We start from the raw sequence: 12,826 nt of genomic DNA on the forward strand, positions 1-12,826 counted from the left end.
CATGTCTGAATCATGAGGGTTGGGTAAGCAGAAGATTCTGAAAAATGATTGATACGTGTTTGAAAGTTTGAAAAGTTCAAAAGTTCATTAATTTGAACTAAATTCAGTTTCAGAAAGTCAGCATACTTCATAAACTAGTCAACCAAGGTCATTAATTTGGACTTGGTAGGTTGAACAGTTGACCAAGGTCATTAACTTGGACTTGGTTAACTGGGGGTGTCGGTAAAAATTGAAAAAATTAAAAATTTGAAATATTTTAAAATGTAATTCCGCTTGAGAGGGGTTCCGCTTGAACTGCTTCAATGTTCATTTCAAGTGAAATCAGGTGGCCTATAATTAGCCGGCTGATTCTGCTTGAACAACACTTTGTTCTTATTCCGCTCCAAAGATCTGTTCTTGGCGATTTCGAGCGAAACCTCAAAACTCTCCGTTTTACAGCCGTTATACTGCCGATTTGTTGTTAAATTTCTTGTTTTTAGTTGGTTGGCACAACTATAAACATGGGAAAGGTGAGAAATCTGGTCAATTTGACCCAGATATTGTTTATTTTCGATTGTCGGCGATGAACTGAACTGAAAACATAGATTTAGGGTGTCTTTGTGATCTAAAATGAATGTAAATCATGTTAGTGTTGTCGGGATGTGTTGTAGATCAGTTGTAGAGGTGTGATTGAACCAGATCTGTAGTTTGTACATGTTTGACGATGAACTGATGTTTCAGACTTAGATCTAGGTTGATTTGGAAGGTTAAAATAGATAAAAATCACACCAGTATGCTCGGAATTCACCGATGAACAAACCTAATTGATTGATTTCATCATTAGAATAGTTTTGAAAATTTGTCCATGATTCCGCTTGAATCATGTAATTCCGCTTGAAACTGATGTTTATTGAAATTCTTTGATTTCGCTTCAAACTGTTCTAGGTGATTTCACTTGAAAGGCATTTCAATGTGATTCCGCTTCAAATGGGATTCAGTTTCAAGTGGTATTTCGCTTGAAATGAAAATGTTTTAAAACAAATGATTTCGCTTCAAACTAAGTTAGGTGATTTCGCTTCAAATGATCAGTTCACATAATATGTTATTCCGCTTGAAATGTTGATTCATTTTATGTGATTTCGCTTGAATGATGTATGATGATGATTTTTTTTTCAAAGTGTTTGATTTGTTTGTATTGTGTTGAGTTTCAGGCTTCGAATGTGATTTTTGATCCATTGCACAACAGTTGTTGTGATTTTGATGAAAAGAAGATTCCAAGGCTGTCTGATTTCATGAGTATTCTGGAATTTATGAGGAGACTACCAATTCAAAAGGCATTGACGAATCAACATATGGTGTTCAAATCTCATGTCAAACGTTTTTGGAAGCACGCAACATATGATGAACAAAATAAAGTAATCAATTCAGTTGTTAAGCAAAATGATGAAAAGAAGGTGATTATTATTTCAGAGGCTCTTGTACGTGAAGTATTGGATTTTCCTGATGATGCAAACACTCCGACGAAATTCCCTGAGAGGATGGTCAAAGGCTGTATGTTGCGAATGGGTTATGATGGTGCTCTAAACAGTGCAAATTACTTGAAGTCAAAGTTTACAAAGCCTTACAAATTTCTTATTCACTCAGTACTGCAGGCTCTAAGTCACTGTAAAGGAGGTTATGATGCTATGAGAGACTATCAGATGAATATGGTGACAGCTCTTGTATTGAACAAGAAGTACAACTTTTCACACATCGTGTTTCATTATATGGTGGAGAACATTACGTCAAAGAGTAAGACTTGGGTGTATCCAAGATTTGTTCAAATGATGATAGATCATGCATATCCTGACCTTGACAGAGATGTAAATAATGATCTGTTGGTGCTATCCCACATGAGTAATGATTCTTTGAAACAGTTAGTCAGATATCATCCAAATCATCCTGAGCCAAAGAAGAAAGCTGAATTTTTTGGTTTCATCAAAGATGTGAATTATGTAGATCCAGATCCTGTTAATCATCAGAATTGGAGAAATGAAGAAGAGATGAAAGAAGCTGGTTATGCAGATGAATTAGAGATACTTAAAGAATTCAAAGGAACTCGAAATGATTGGTTTGTAAAAGAACAGAAAAAGAGGGGCAGGAAAGCTACTCCTAAAGCAGAGGGTTCGTCTTCTCAACCCAAAAAGCGTCAAAAGAAAGCTGCTAAAAACTGCTTGTTGATGAATCAGAGGAGGAAGCGGAAGCTGAAGTTGAAGCTGAACCTGAACCTGAAGTGAATGTTGGTATTGATGTTCATCTATCTCCTGATTCTCAAAGTTTGTTGAAAAAATTAAATGTTTTTATTGCTCAGAAGGAAAAAACAGCTGATGTTGAAGAAGGTGATGACGTAAACAAAAGTCCTACAAGCTCATCAAGTTCTTCTAAAGATGAGATTGACGAGACTGAGCGTTATAAGAAAGTCATGTCTGCTGTTGAGAAAGAGAAACAAAAAAAAAAGGAAAAGGAGTTGTAAAGATGATGATGATGATGATGATGTGTACATTCCTTCTCAAGAAAATGTTGAAGTTGTTCAAACACCGCCATCATCAGGTGGTAAGAAGAAAGCTGGTGCAAGAAAGAGAGTTGTTACTCCAAAGATAAAAAAGCCATTGAAGATCAAGCTGAAAAAGAAACCTACCCAAGAACCCAGTAAACCACCATCACCACCACCTGAACCTACACCACATCAATCACCAATACATTCACCACTTCACCAATCACCTCCTAGACAACCATCACCATTACATCTCTCACCACCTCATCAATCACCACCACATCTTTCACCACCACAGATTCATACTGTTACACCACCACAACAACAAACTTTACTTACTTCACAACAAATATTCCAAACACTGCCACCTTCACAACCACATGTTCAAACCACACCTGGATCTTCTAGCTACAAAACTTTTCCAAACATTCCACAAGAAGGTATTTCTCTTGAAGAGATTGGCGATTTTAACTTCGCAAGTGATGTTCAAGTGAAGAATGTGGAGAGTAAAGTTGATGCTATGTTAGCTGAAAACAAAAGATTGGCAGATCGTGAAAAGATCCTTGAAATGCGTGTAAAGAAAGTCGAGTCTGAAAACAAGTCATTGATAAAGAAAATAGAAGCAGATCAGACTGAAATAGATATTTTGAAAGTGAAAGTAGCTGAGTTAGAGGAAGAAAAGGCACGCAGAGATGAACAGAACAAGTACTTTGAGCTGAAAAACAAAGAACTTGAAGCTGCCAAGGCGATGAAAGATCATGAGCTGTATATGATGAACAAAGTTCTTGAAAACATGCTCGGGAAATCAATTGAACAAAGGTATGAGGAGATAGAGGTTGAAGAGGTAAGGGCAAAACGTCAAGCAGAGATTGATGCTAAAATGAAAAATAAAGGAAAAGGTGTTGAAGGTTCTGAAGTTGCAGAAAGATCAATAGTTCTATCTATTGATCCTGTATCTCCTATTCAGAATCCTGTTCCTATCTCGGTTGTATCTGCTATTTTTGATGAAGATGTTTTACTTGATGATGTAATCACTGCTGAAGGTGATAAAGAGGATGATAGTGAAGAGGATGACGTTGAAGAGGATGACGATGAAGAGGATGACGATGAAGAGGATGATAATGAAGAAAAAGTATTTTCGGCAAGTAGTCATTGTGATGATGATGATAATCAGGGTGATACTGGAGTCAAAGTGACTGAAGCATCAAATGAAAAGAATGTTGATGACTATATGAATGATGATGCAAATGAAGTATCAGAGGGAGCTGATGGAGAGGGGGAGCAAGTAGGTGATCAAAATGTTGACGAAGCTGAAAAGCTGATACTCCGTATTGAGCCTGATGTAGAAGAGGGAGAAACCAGGCATACATATACATTGGATGAAGTCCTGAAGATGTTTAATGTGAATGAAGATGAATTCAAGTTTGATTTTGAGGAAGATCTGAATGCGTTCGATATCAATCATCAACCCGAGTATGAATACAAGTATGTGGAAGAAGCAGATGTCTATGACAGGGTTAAGGTTGAAGATTGTACAGATGAAGACAGTGTGAATGAAGACACTTATGAATTTCCAACTCTGATGGAGTTTTTCAGTCAAGAAAATAGAGATGAGCTGAGGAGGAAAGTTGCCGAGATTTTGAAGGATAAGAACTTCGATGGTACTACAAAAGATCCTCTGAAAGAAGAACGCAAAAATTGGTTCAAGAATAGCAATGAAAGGAAATTTAAGCGTCCTTTGAAGTTTTATCAGAGAGATAGAGGTGTTTCTTTGGGAGATATCATTAGCTGGGGATTTCTACCTCAAGTTAATGCATATGCTATTAGAAGAGAATGCGGTGTTCAGTACTTTGAACGTTTGTATGATGTTATGTCCCTACCTTGGTGGGATGTAGAGGAATTGTCAAAGGTGAGAACCTTGGGGTATCTGGTGAGGAAGAATGATATTGCTATGTGGGGTTTAATTAAGTTTGAAGCTCTAAAAAACTTCAAGCATTGGAAACCTCATTATCCAAAGAAAGTTAGAAGAGTTAATCCTGAAACAGGAAATGAAGAAACGATCTTGAATGTGAAAAAGCCGAAAATGAAGAAGAACATACCAGTGCCAAAGATGGAACAGGAGTTCTACAAAGGTTTTATAGGCTGGGTGTATAGTTGTATATCAACTGAGGCTGTGATAACCTACAGAGCTGGGAATGAAATCAGAGAGATTTTTGTTTATGACCCTATGTGGTTGGTAAATTGCTCAGCAAAAGATATTGAATGTTTATTTCTCAAAAAGATCCGCTTCCAAGCTGAAGATAGAGAACAAGCTATGCAATTTCAAAATGTTGTATCTGTTTGCTTCCAGAAGGGAATTAATTCTGAGAACAAATGGTCGTCGAAATGGTGGTCGCTTGAAGAAAAAGAAAAGTTGAAAGCTGAAAAAGAAAGAAAGAAACTGGAAGAGAACAAAGGGAAGTGGATGAGAATGCAAGCTGAAGAAGAAATGAGAGCAAAGAAAGAAAATGAAAAGCTGAGAAATTTACTAAGGAAAAAGCCTAAGCCAAGAGATGAAAAGTTCAAATTGATGTGAAGACCTGAAGACCAGACTGAAGACTTCGGCAATATCCAAGGGGGAGTTTGTTAGTGCACGATTTCTATAGCCTACGTCTTAGTCTAGGTCATGCTTGTATAGGGTTTACAGGGGCTAGAATGTAAATTTATGTGAATTTCATGTTATTTCATGTGATTCCGCTTGAAATGACACTTTGTCATTTCAAGCGAAATCAGAATGTTTGTGATTCTGCTCGAAATGACATGTGTCATTTCAAGAGGAATATGAAGCCTATATATAGGTTAAGTTGTTTCTCATTTGGCACGGATTCACAAGTTGTATACCGAACTGCTGCCGGATTTTCTAGTGAAGTATTAATGAGAAACGTGTGTTAAAGTGATATTCTCTATTTTTCTACTCCATTCTTACTGATTCAACTCTGTTTGTTTGATTCCGCCTTACAAACAGTGTGTATTGCCGGAACTCCCAGGTTGGTAATTGGGGAGTAGGAATTGGCATCTTTCTTGAGAAATTCACTTCGGTGATATTTCGACTTTCAAAAGATTAATTAAGGACATTAAGTTGTACTTGATTCATCTTTCCTACAAGTGGTAATTTGAAGAACAAGGTGATGAAACCCTGAGTTTATGAAATGGCACACAAAACTTATTTTCCGGAAAAACCGTTTTGATTAAAACAAACTTAAGTGTTTTGAAATCATAATGGGAAAATAGTTTGTTGTTAGGGGGAGTTCTGATTGTTTATGCCAAGTGGATGGCGAATTGAAGCAATTCGATATCATGTTGTCACGTTCTTGTGTCACACCCCGACCACGTAACACAACATGACGTGGCGGAAACGTCGAGGAGTGTTGTAACAGAATCATTGTTTCACAACCATGGATAAAATAATTTTGTTTTATTGAATCATTGAAATCTTTGTTCTATTACAAATCAGATAAATACAAATATTATCTTTCAAGTTTTAAAGTCGCTAAGGCACGAGTCCATCCTAAGTGTAGCATGTATCAACAATCATCACAAAGCAGCACCTGAAACATGTGTAAAAATAGGTACGTCAGCATAAAAATGCCTGTGAGATACATAGGTTTTATTGATTTAGGATTCATGACTTATAAGTTTAAGGAAAAATGTTTAAGAAAAGTAGTCATGATTCTTGAAAAAGGTTTTCTTTTTATAAATCATACTAAAATTTATAAGAAATCAGATGATAAATAATAATAATAATAATAATAATAATAATAATAATAATAATAATACATCGGTAATTAAATAATTAAGTAAAATGAGTTTGTATAAAATATATTGTTTGAAAAACAATATTTTGATAAAAAGGTTTATAGTATACGCAAAAATATACTTTGGTTTTAAGAAAGTCGAATAAGTAATATATTAAAATATATTTTAGTTTCAAAATCGTTTACCCAAGTGTACTAAATAATGTCACGGTATGTAATGTGATGAAAACACTTATATATAAGAAGTACCAGCGGCGTATCTACCATGTTTTCATCACATTACACCCGTCCCGTTATCTAAACACTAACCAAAACCCAATTGTTAAACAAATAGTATATTAAATATACTTTAGTTGTTAAAAATAATAATTTTCAGTAGTACATTAAAAGTATACTTTGGATTTATAAATAACATATTAAACTATGTTTTGGATTGAAAATAACATATTAACTATGCTTTGGTTTTGAAAATAACATATTAAACTATGTTTTAATGATTAACAAAATATATGTTGGTTATGTACAATATCACATATGAGAGCATATCAAACTATACTTTTGGGAGTATAACTAAATATACAAAAATAATGTGATTTAAGAATTCATTCAGACCTAGTGCATCAAAATACACCTTTGAGACTATAAGAATACCACAAAGGCAATCCGTATTTGGATGGAGAAAAATAAATAGGTTTCAGACATTCCATGACAACAGGAATGGGGTGTCAAATCCTATAGCGCTATATCATACTACCAACCGGCCTGGTGAACCAAATAAGTAATATTCCAAACATTAATTTTATAATCTTTAAGAAAATTTTAGAGTTTAAACCATAAATAATCATTCAGTTTGTATAAAGATAAGTACTAGTATGTATAATCAATTATACTTTTGAAAACAAGAACATAACAAATAGGTACACATGCTTCACCCCAAAACATTTGAAAACAGTAAAAGAGGGGACTATGTACTCACTTGAGAGTGCTTAGAAGTCTTGAACAACTACCAAGCAAGCTAGAGGGAGCACGGAATCAAACGGCACCTAATATAGGTAACTACATAAATAAACCGGACCTAAATCGGAAGATCGGATAGGATGAGGTCTCGTAAACCAAATGAGTGTGGGAACTCATATTATATGGTTTAACAAGGCCTACATACTAAAAGGAAACCTAACCTAAGTGCTTACGACCCGTTTAGGTAGCTTGCGCTACTTTTACGCGTCGCTCACGTAAAACGCGTCCGGACCGCTTAACTAGTCCTATGACAAGTAAAATATGCCTTAACATGTCTAATATAGTTACCTAATCAGCTTAGATGTCAAAATTTAGGTTACATATGCTTAAAATGAATTTATGCGTAAAAAGGGTATTTTGGTAATTTTCCTAAGGCATATAAATTACCTATCATACAACTACTTAAACGACGTGACCATAAGGTATAACCTTGGAAGGTTATTCCCTATACAACTATGGTCACCTAATGTGTTTGGTCGGATCCTAATGATCGACCAAACGGGTTGGGTTCGAAAGTATAAGCGATTGATTAGATCGCTTACCTTACGACCCTATATAAGCACTAAATCTAAAGTGACGAGCTAAACATGTTAAAACATGTTTAACGAATTTAGAAAACAGGTTTGATATCAAAACAAATGGTTTTGATACCCTAAAGTAGTTTGGTTACAAAATACGCAAGAATGCGCATTTTGGTCGAAACTACGACTCGTCACTAAGCCTAGATAACGTGGTAATCAGTAGGTATAGTTACTAGGGACTATAACCATCGTGATTACGCTCACGTTATGAAGTTCAAATGAACTTCACATTGACTATAAACTGGTCAATACAGAAAGTCAAATGCAGTTTGACTTTTAAGCTAAAAACGCATAAAAAAGAACGAAGGAATACTTACAAAGGGTCCCCGCAAGCAAATCTTGATCCAAGTAGCTCAGGTATGAGCAAAGGCTTCAACTTAGAGCATCTTAGATCAGATTTGAATGAGGAAGAAGTGAAACTATGGTGGGTATTTATAGATTTGGCACAACCGTTAAAATCGTTCATCGAATAACGTGCTTCGATCTAGGCCGTACACATGTGCCCATGGTTTTGTGAAACCATGGGAGACCCTAGAATGGCCCATAGTACCAAAAATACCATTAAATATCAGCCCATGGTTTTGCAAAACCATGGGTTAAAACCATTAACACTTCAAAATTTTGACTAGGTTCATTGAATCTGGTCAGAAATTTCAAAAATGGTCCCTGCACTTGTAAAATTTAACTTTTTGCACTTTTAAGCCCCGTTAACCCAATTTCAAGGATCTAAAATAAAGTTAAAGTATAGGGAACTTAAAATATGCTCAAAAACATCTCGGATGTCGGTTCTTCTGGTCGTACGATTGCGTTGTTCGGTTAATTACGACGGAAATCGTAATGAACGCAAAAACGATCCAAATTACGCGACGAATGGAATTTTATCATGCCAATCACTAAAATAAAATATTTTAATGATTACATAAATTTTTGAATGTCCGGATATATTCAGGACGTAAGATATGCGCGAAAATGCAAACTTATGCACTTTTGACGCTTTTAGTCTCTATTGATCAAATAAGTTCATTTTAGCATACCGAACCCCTCAAAGCCTATTTCTAAGCTATGTAAAGGATATTTAGGGTATGATTAACTTATGGTCATGTTCCGGAATGTTCGTTACTATACAAATCGGTATAGTTTCACAGTTTGAAACAATTAGTCCCTGCGATCGAACAAACTTGATTTCAACACACCAAACCATCCAAGACTTATTTCTAATTTATGTGGAGGTTATTTAAGGTATGTTAAGCCTATTTCACTATTCCGAAGTGTTCGTTGCATTAAACTGGTTATCAGTGCGCGTATAACCTTCCAGAAAGCGATTTAAAGCTTGAAATCGAACAAGAATTGATATGTGCAAACGATACACATATTTATACAAATCCCAAGTATGAAATACAATATTTCATTGGTTTGGCAATTGTTTGATGGTTGAAGTGACACAGGTGTCACAGTCTCCCATACTTTAGGAAATTTCGTCCCGAAATTTAATTTTAGAGGAAACTTGTGAAGACAACTGTGATGGTTTCGCCTTTAAATAAATCCATTGAACCCTAAGTAAAACTCTGGGCCATGTTAGGATTCTTAGCAAAATTGTCAACCCTCAAAGTGAAGTCCATGTAGTATCAAAACATGGGGTTTCGAACTACGGACAATGGAATGTTTCTTATGAAGACTTATCATAGGAAACTTGTGTGTGCTTGAAATCAGAATTGGGGAGTGTAAGATAAAATGACATCGGTCAAGGTCCAGGACTTCTCCCGTATCATTATTCTTGTTACTATAGGTCTTAATACATGACAAAACTTGTTGTGGTTTCTGTGCACTGAATTCCATAATTATGTTTGCATCCATAATTACGTAATTCCTTGCACAGTCCGCACAGTTTATTTCATAATACGTAGGGGAAAAATCAATTGAATAAACATGAAGCAATTTGACTAGACCACCAAAGGATCTTTTTAACTAGATCAACGAACGATCTTTTTAACTAGATCAACACATGATCTTCTTAACTAGACCGTTGTATAATCTTCTTAAATAGACCACTTAAAGGGATCTTTTCAATTATATCATCACATGATATTCCTAACCAGATTTTCAGATCAATCTGTTTAACTAGACCACTCAAGGAGTCCAATTATAGATTAGTACCTCATAACCCAAGGGACTTAACTACAACGTAAAAGTCCATTAAGGATTTAAGATAGTACCTTTGGATATCCTACTATGAATCCCTCATATGAGATATGGAAGATTCTACGAGGATTTGGATAGATCACATAAAAACACAAAACACATAAGAAAGCACATAAGTACATAATCACATAATTGTTTAACTTGATCTTTACTTTGTTATCTTTGGACATGGATATTAAAGCACGCCAGGAATCCAATCCTTAGATTCCATTTGGCACTTTAATCAATAGAATCTAACTATGAAGATAGGAAGATCTTAATAAGAATTCGGTTTTGTCCTTATTGAATCATAATGCACGTATTAAGGCATACGAATAATTCAATTAAGGGCTCCGATTTGAGTGATATTCATCCACAAGAATCTAATTATGAGGATAGAAAGATCCTACATGGATTTTGGAATTTGTGTAACGAGAGGTGCTTCGACACCTTGCACTAGGCGTGCTTAAGTCGATACACAAGGTAGAAAGTTCATGAGGTTGAGGCGCTAGATATGCCAAGGCGACATATGAAGCAGAACTTGAAGGTTAAGCAGCAACAGGGTTTGCAACTGCTTTGCTTTGAACAGCAAAGCGACACATGTTAACCAAATGTTTCCATCGTCCACCGTGGGTACATTTGTAACAGGGTATTTGATTTGGATGATGAGGGTTACATTGATTGCTCCAAGGAGCAGTTCCCTTGCACGGCTTCATCCCTGAGACGAGTCATGGTGATAGCTAAATCAATGGTCTTCTGGAGTACGATGCCTATTTGTTGGGCAATTGTAGCACCTGGTCCGGACACTCGAGTCTTGTTGCGATGAAGAGGCATTATGAAGAAAATGGAAGACATGGGAGGAAACAAGGGAAATGAAAACAGAACACATAAAAATTGCGATCATTTGTTTGTGACCTAAGGCAAACAAATGAGATGGTGACTAATCAAAGTAAATGGGTCAATATAATGTATCACGAAGACATGCTCGCCTATAAGTGGACACTCACCCCAAGAGTTCCCAGGTAAGAGTGACTGGTCCGATATTGCGGATTTGTAGGAACACTCTAGCCTTAGACAGAAGACCCAGGGTACAGGCACCCACCCTTCCAGTTTGCACGTGTTCACATTATTTAGACCAAACTTTGACGAGATTTTGAAAACTTAGAAGGTTCAAAACCAAGTAATCAATCATCCTAGAATAGATGATTGGTTTTCAAAGTGGAAACGAAATTTGTGTTCTTGTTGTGGTATAGTATTGTTTAAAAACTAAACACAAGATAACTTGTGTTAGGGTCCTAGGATGGTAATAGTCTAGGTCAAAGCATTACTAATAACCTAATTCCCTATAACCATTGGCTCTGATACCAACTTTTCTGTCACACCCCGACCATGTAACACAACAAGACGTGGCGGAAACGTCGGGGAGTGTTGTAACAGAATCATTGTTTCACAACCATGGATAAAATAATTTTGTTTTATTGAATCATTGAAATCTTTGTTCTATTACAAATCAGATAAATACAAATATTATCTTTCAAGTTTTAAAGTCGCTAAGGCACGAGTCCATCCTAAGAGTAGCATGTATCAACAATCATCACAAAGCAGCACCTGAAACATGTGTAAAAATAGGTACGTCAGCATAAAAATGCCTATGAGATACATAGGTTTTATTGATTTAGGATTCATGACTTATAAGTTTAAGGAAAAATGTTTAAGAAAAGTAGTCATGATCCTTGAAAAAGGTTTTCTTTTATAAATCATACTAAAATTTATAAGAAATCAGATGATAAATAATAATAATACATAGGTAATTAAATAATTAAGTAAAATGAGTTTGTATAAAATATATTGTTTGAAAAACAATATTTTGATAAAAAGGTTTATAGTATACGCAAAAATATACTTTGGTTTTAAGAAAGTCGAATAAGTAATATATTAAAATATATTTTAGTTTCAAAATCGTTTACCCAAGTGTACTAAATAATGCCACGGCATGTAATGTGATGAAAACACTTATAGATAAGAAGTACCAGCGGCGTATCTACCACGTTTTCATCACATTACACTCGTCCCGTTATCTAAACACTAACCAAAACCCAATTGTTAAACAAATAGTATATTAAATATAATTTAGTTGTTAAAAATAATAATTTTCAGTAGTACATTAAAAGTATACTTTGGATTTATAAATAACATATTAAACTATGTTTTGGATTGAAAAAAACATATTAACTATGCTTTGGTTTTGAAAATAACATATTAAACTATGTTTTAATGATTAACAAAATATATGTTGGTTTTGTACAATATCACATATGAGAGCATATCAAACTATACTTTTGGGAGTATAACTATATATACAAAACTAATGTGATTTAAGAATTCATTCAGACCTAGTGCATCAAAATACACCTTTGAGACTATAAGAATACCACAAAGGCAATCCGTATTTGGATGGAGAAAAATAAATTGGTTTCAGACATTCCATGACAACAGGAACGGGGTGTCAAATCCTATAGCGCTATATCATACTACCAACCAGCCTAGTGAACCAAATAAGTACTATTCCAAACATTAATTTTATAATCTTTAAGAAAATTTTAGAGTTTAAACCATAAATAATCATTCAGTTTGTATAAAGATAAGTACTAGTATGTATAATCAATTATACTTTTGAAAACAAGAACATAACAAATAGGTACACATGCTTCACCCCAAAACATTTGAAAACAGTAAAAGAGGGG

This window comes from Helianthus annuus, chromosome 11 (assembly GCF_002127325.2).
Source record: "Helianthus annuus cultivar XRQ/B chromosome 11, HanXRQr2.0-SUNRISE, whole genome shotgun sequence".
Classification (NCBI taxonomy): Eukaryota; Viridiplantae; Streptophyta; class Magnoliopsida; order Asterales; family Asteraceae; genus Helianthus; species Helianthus annuus.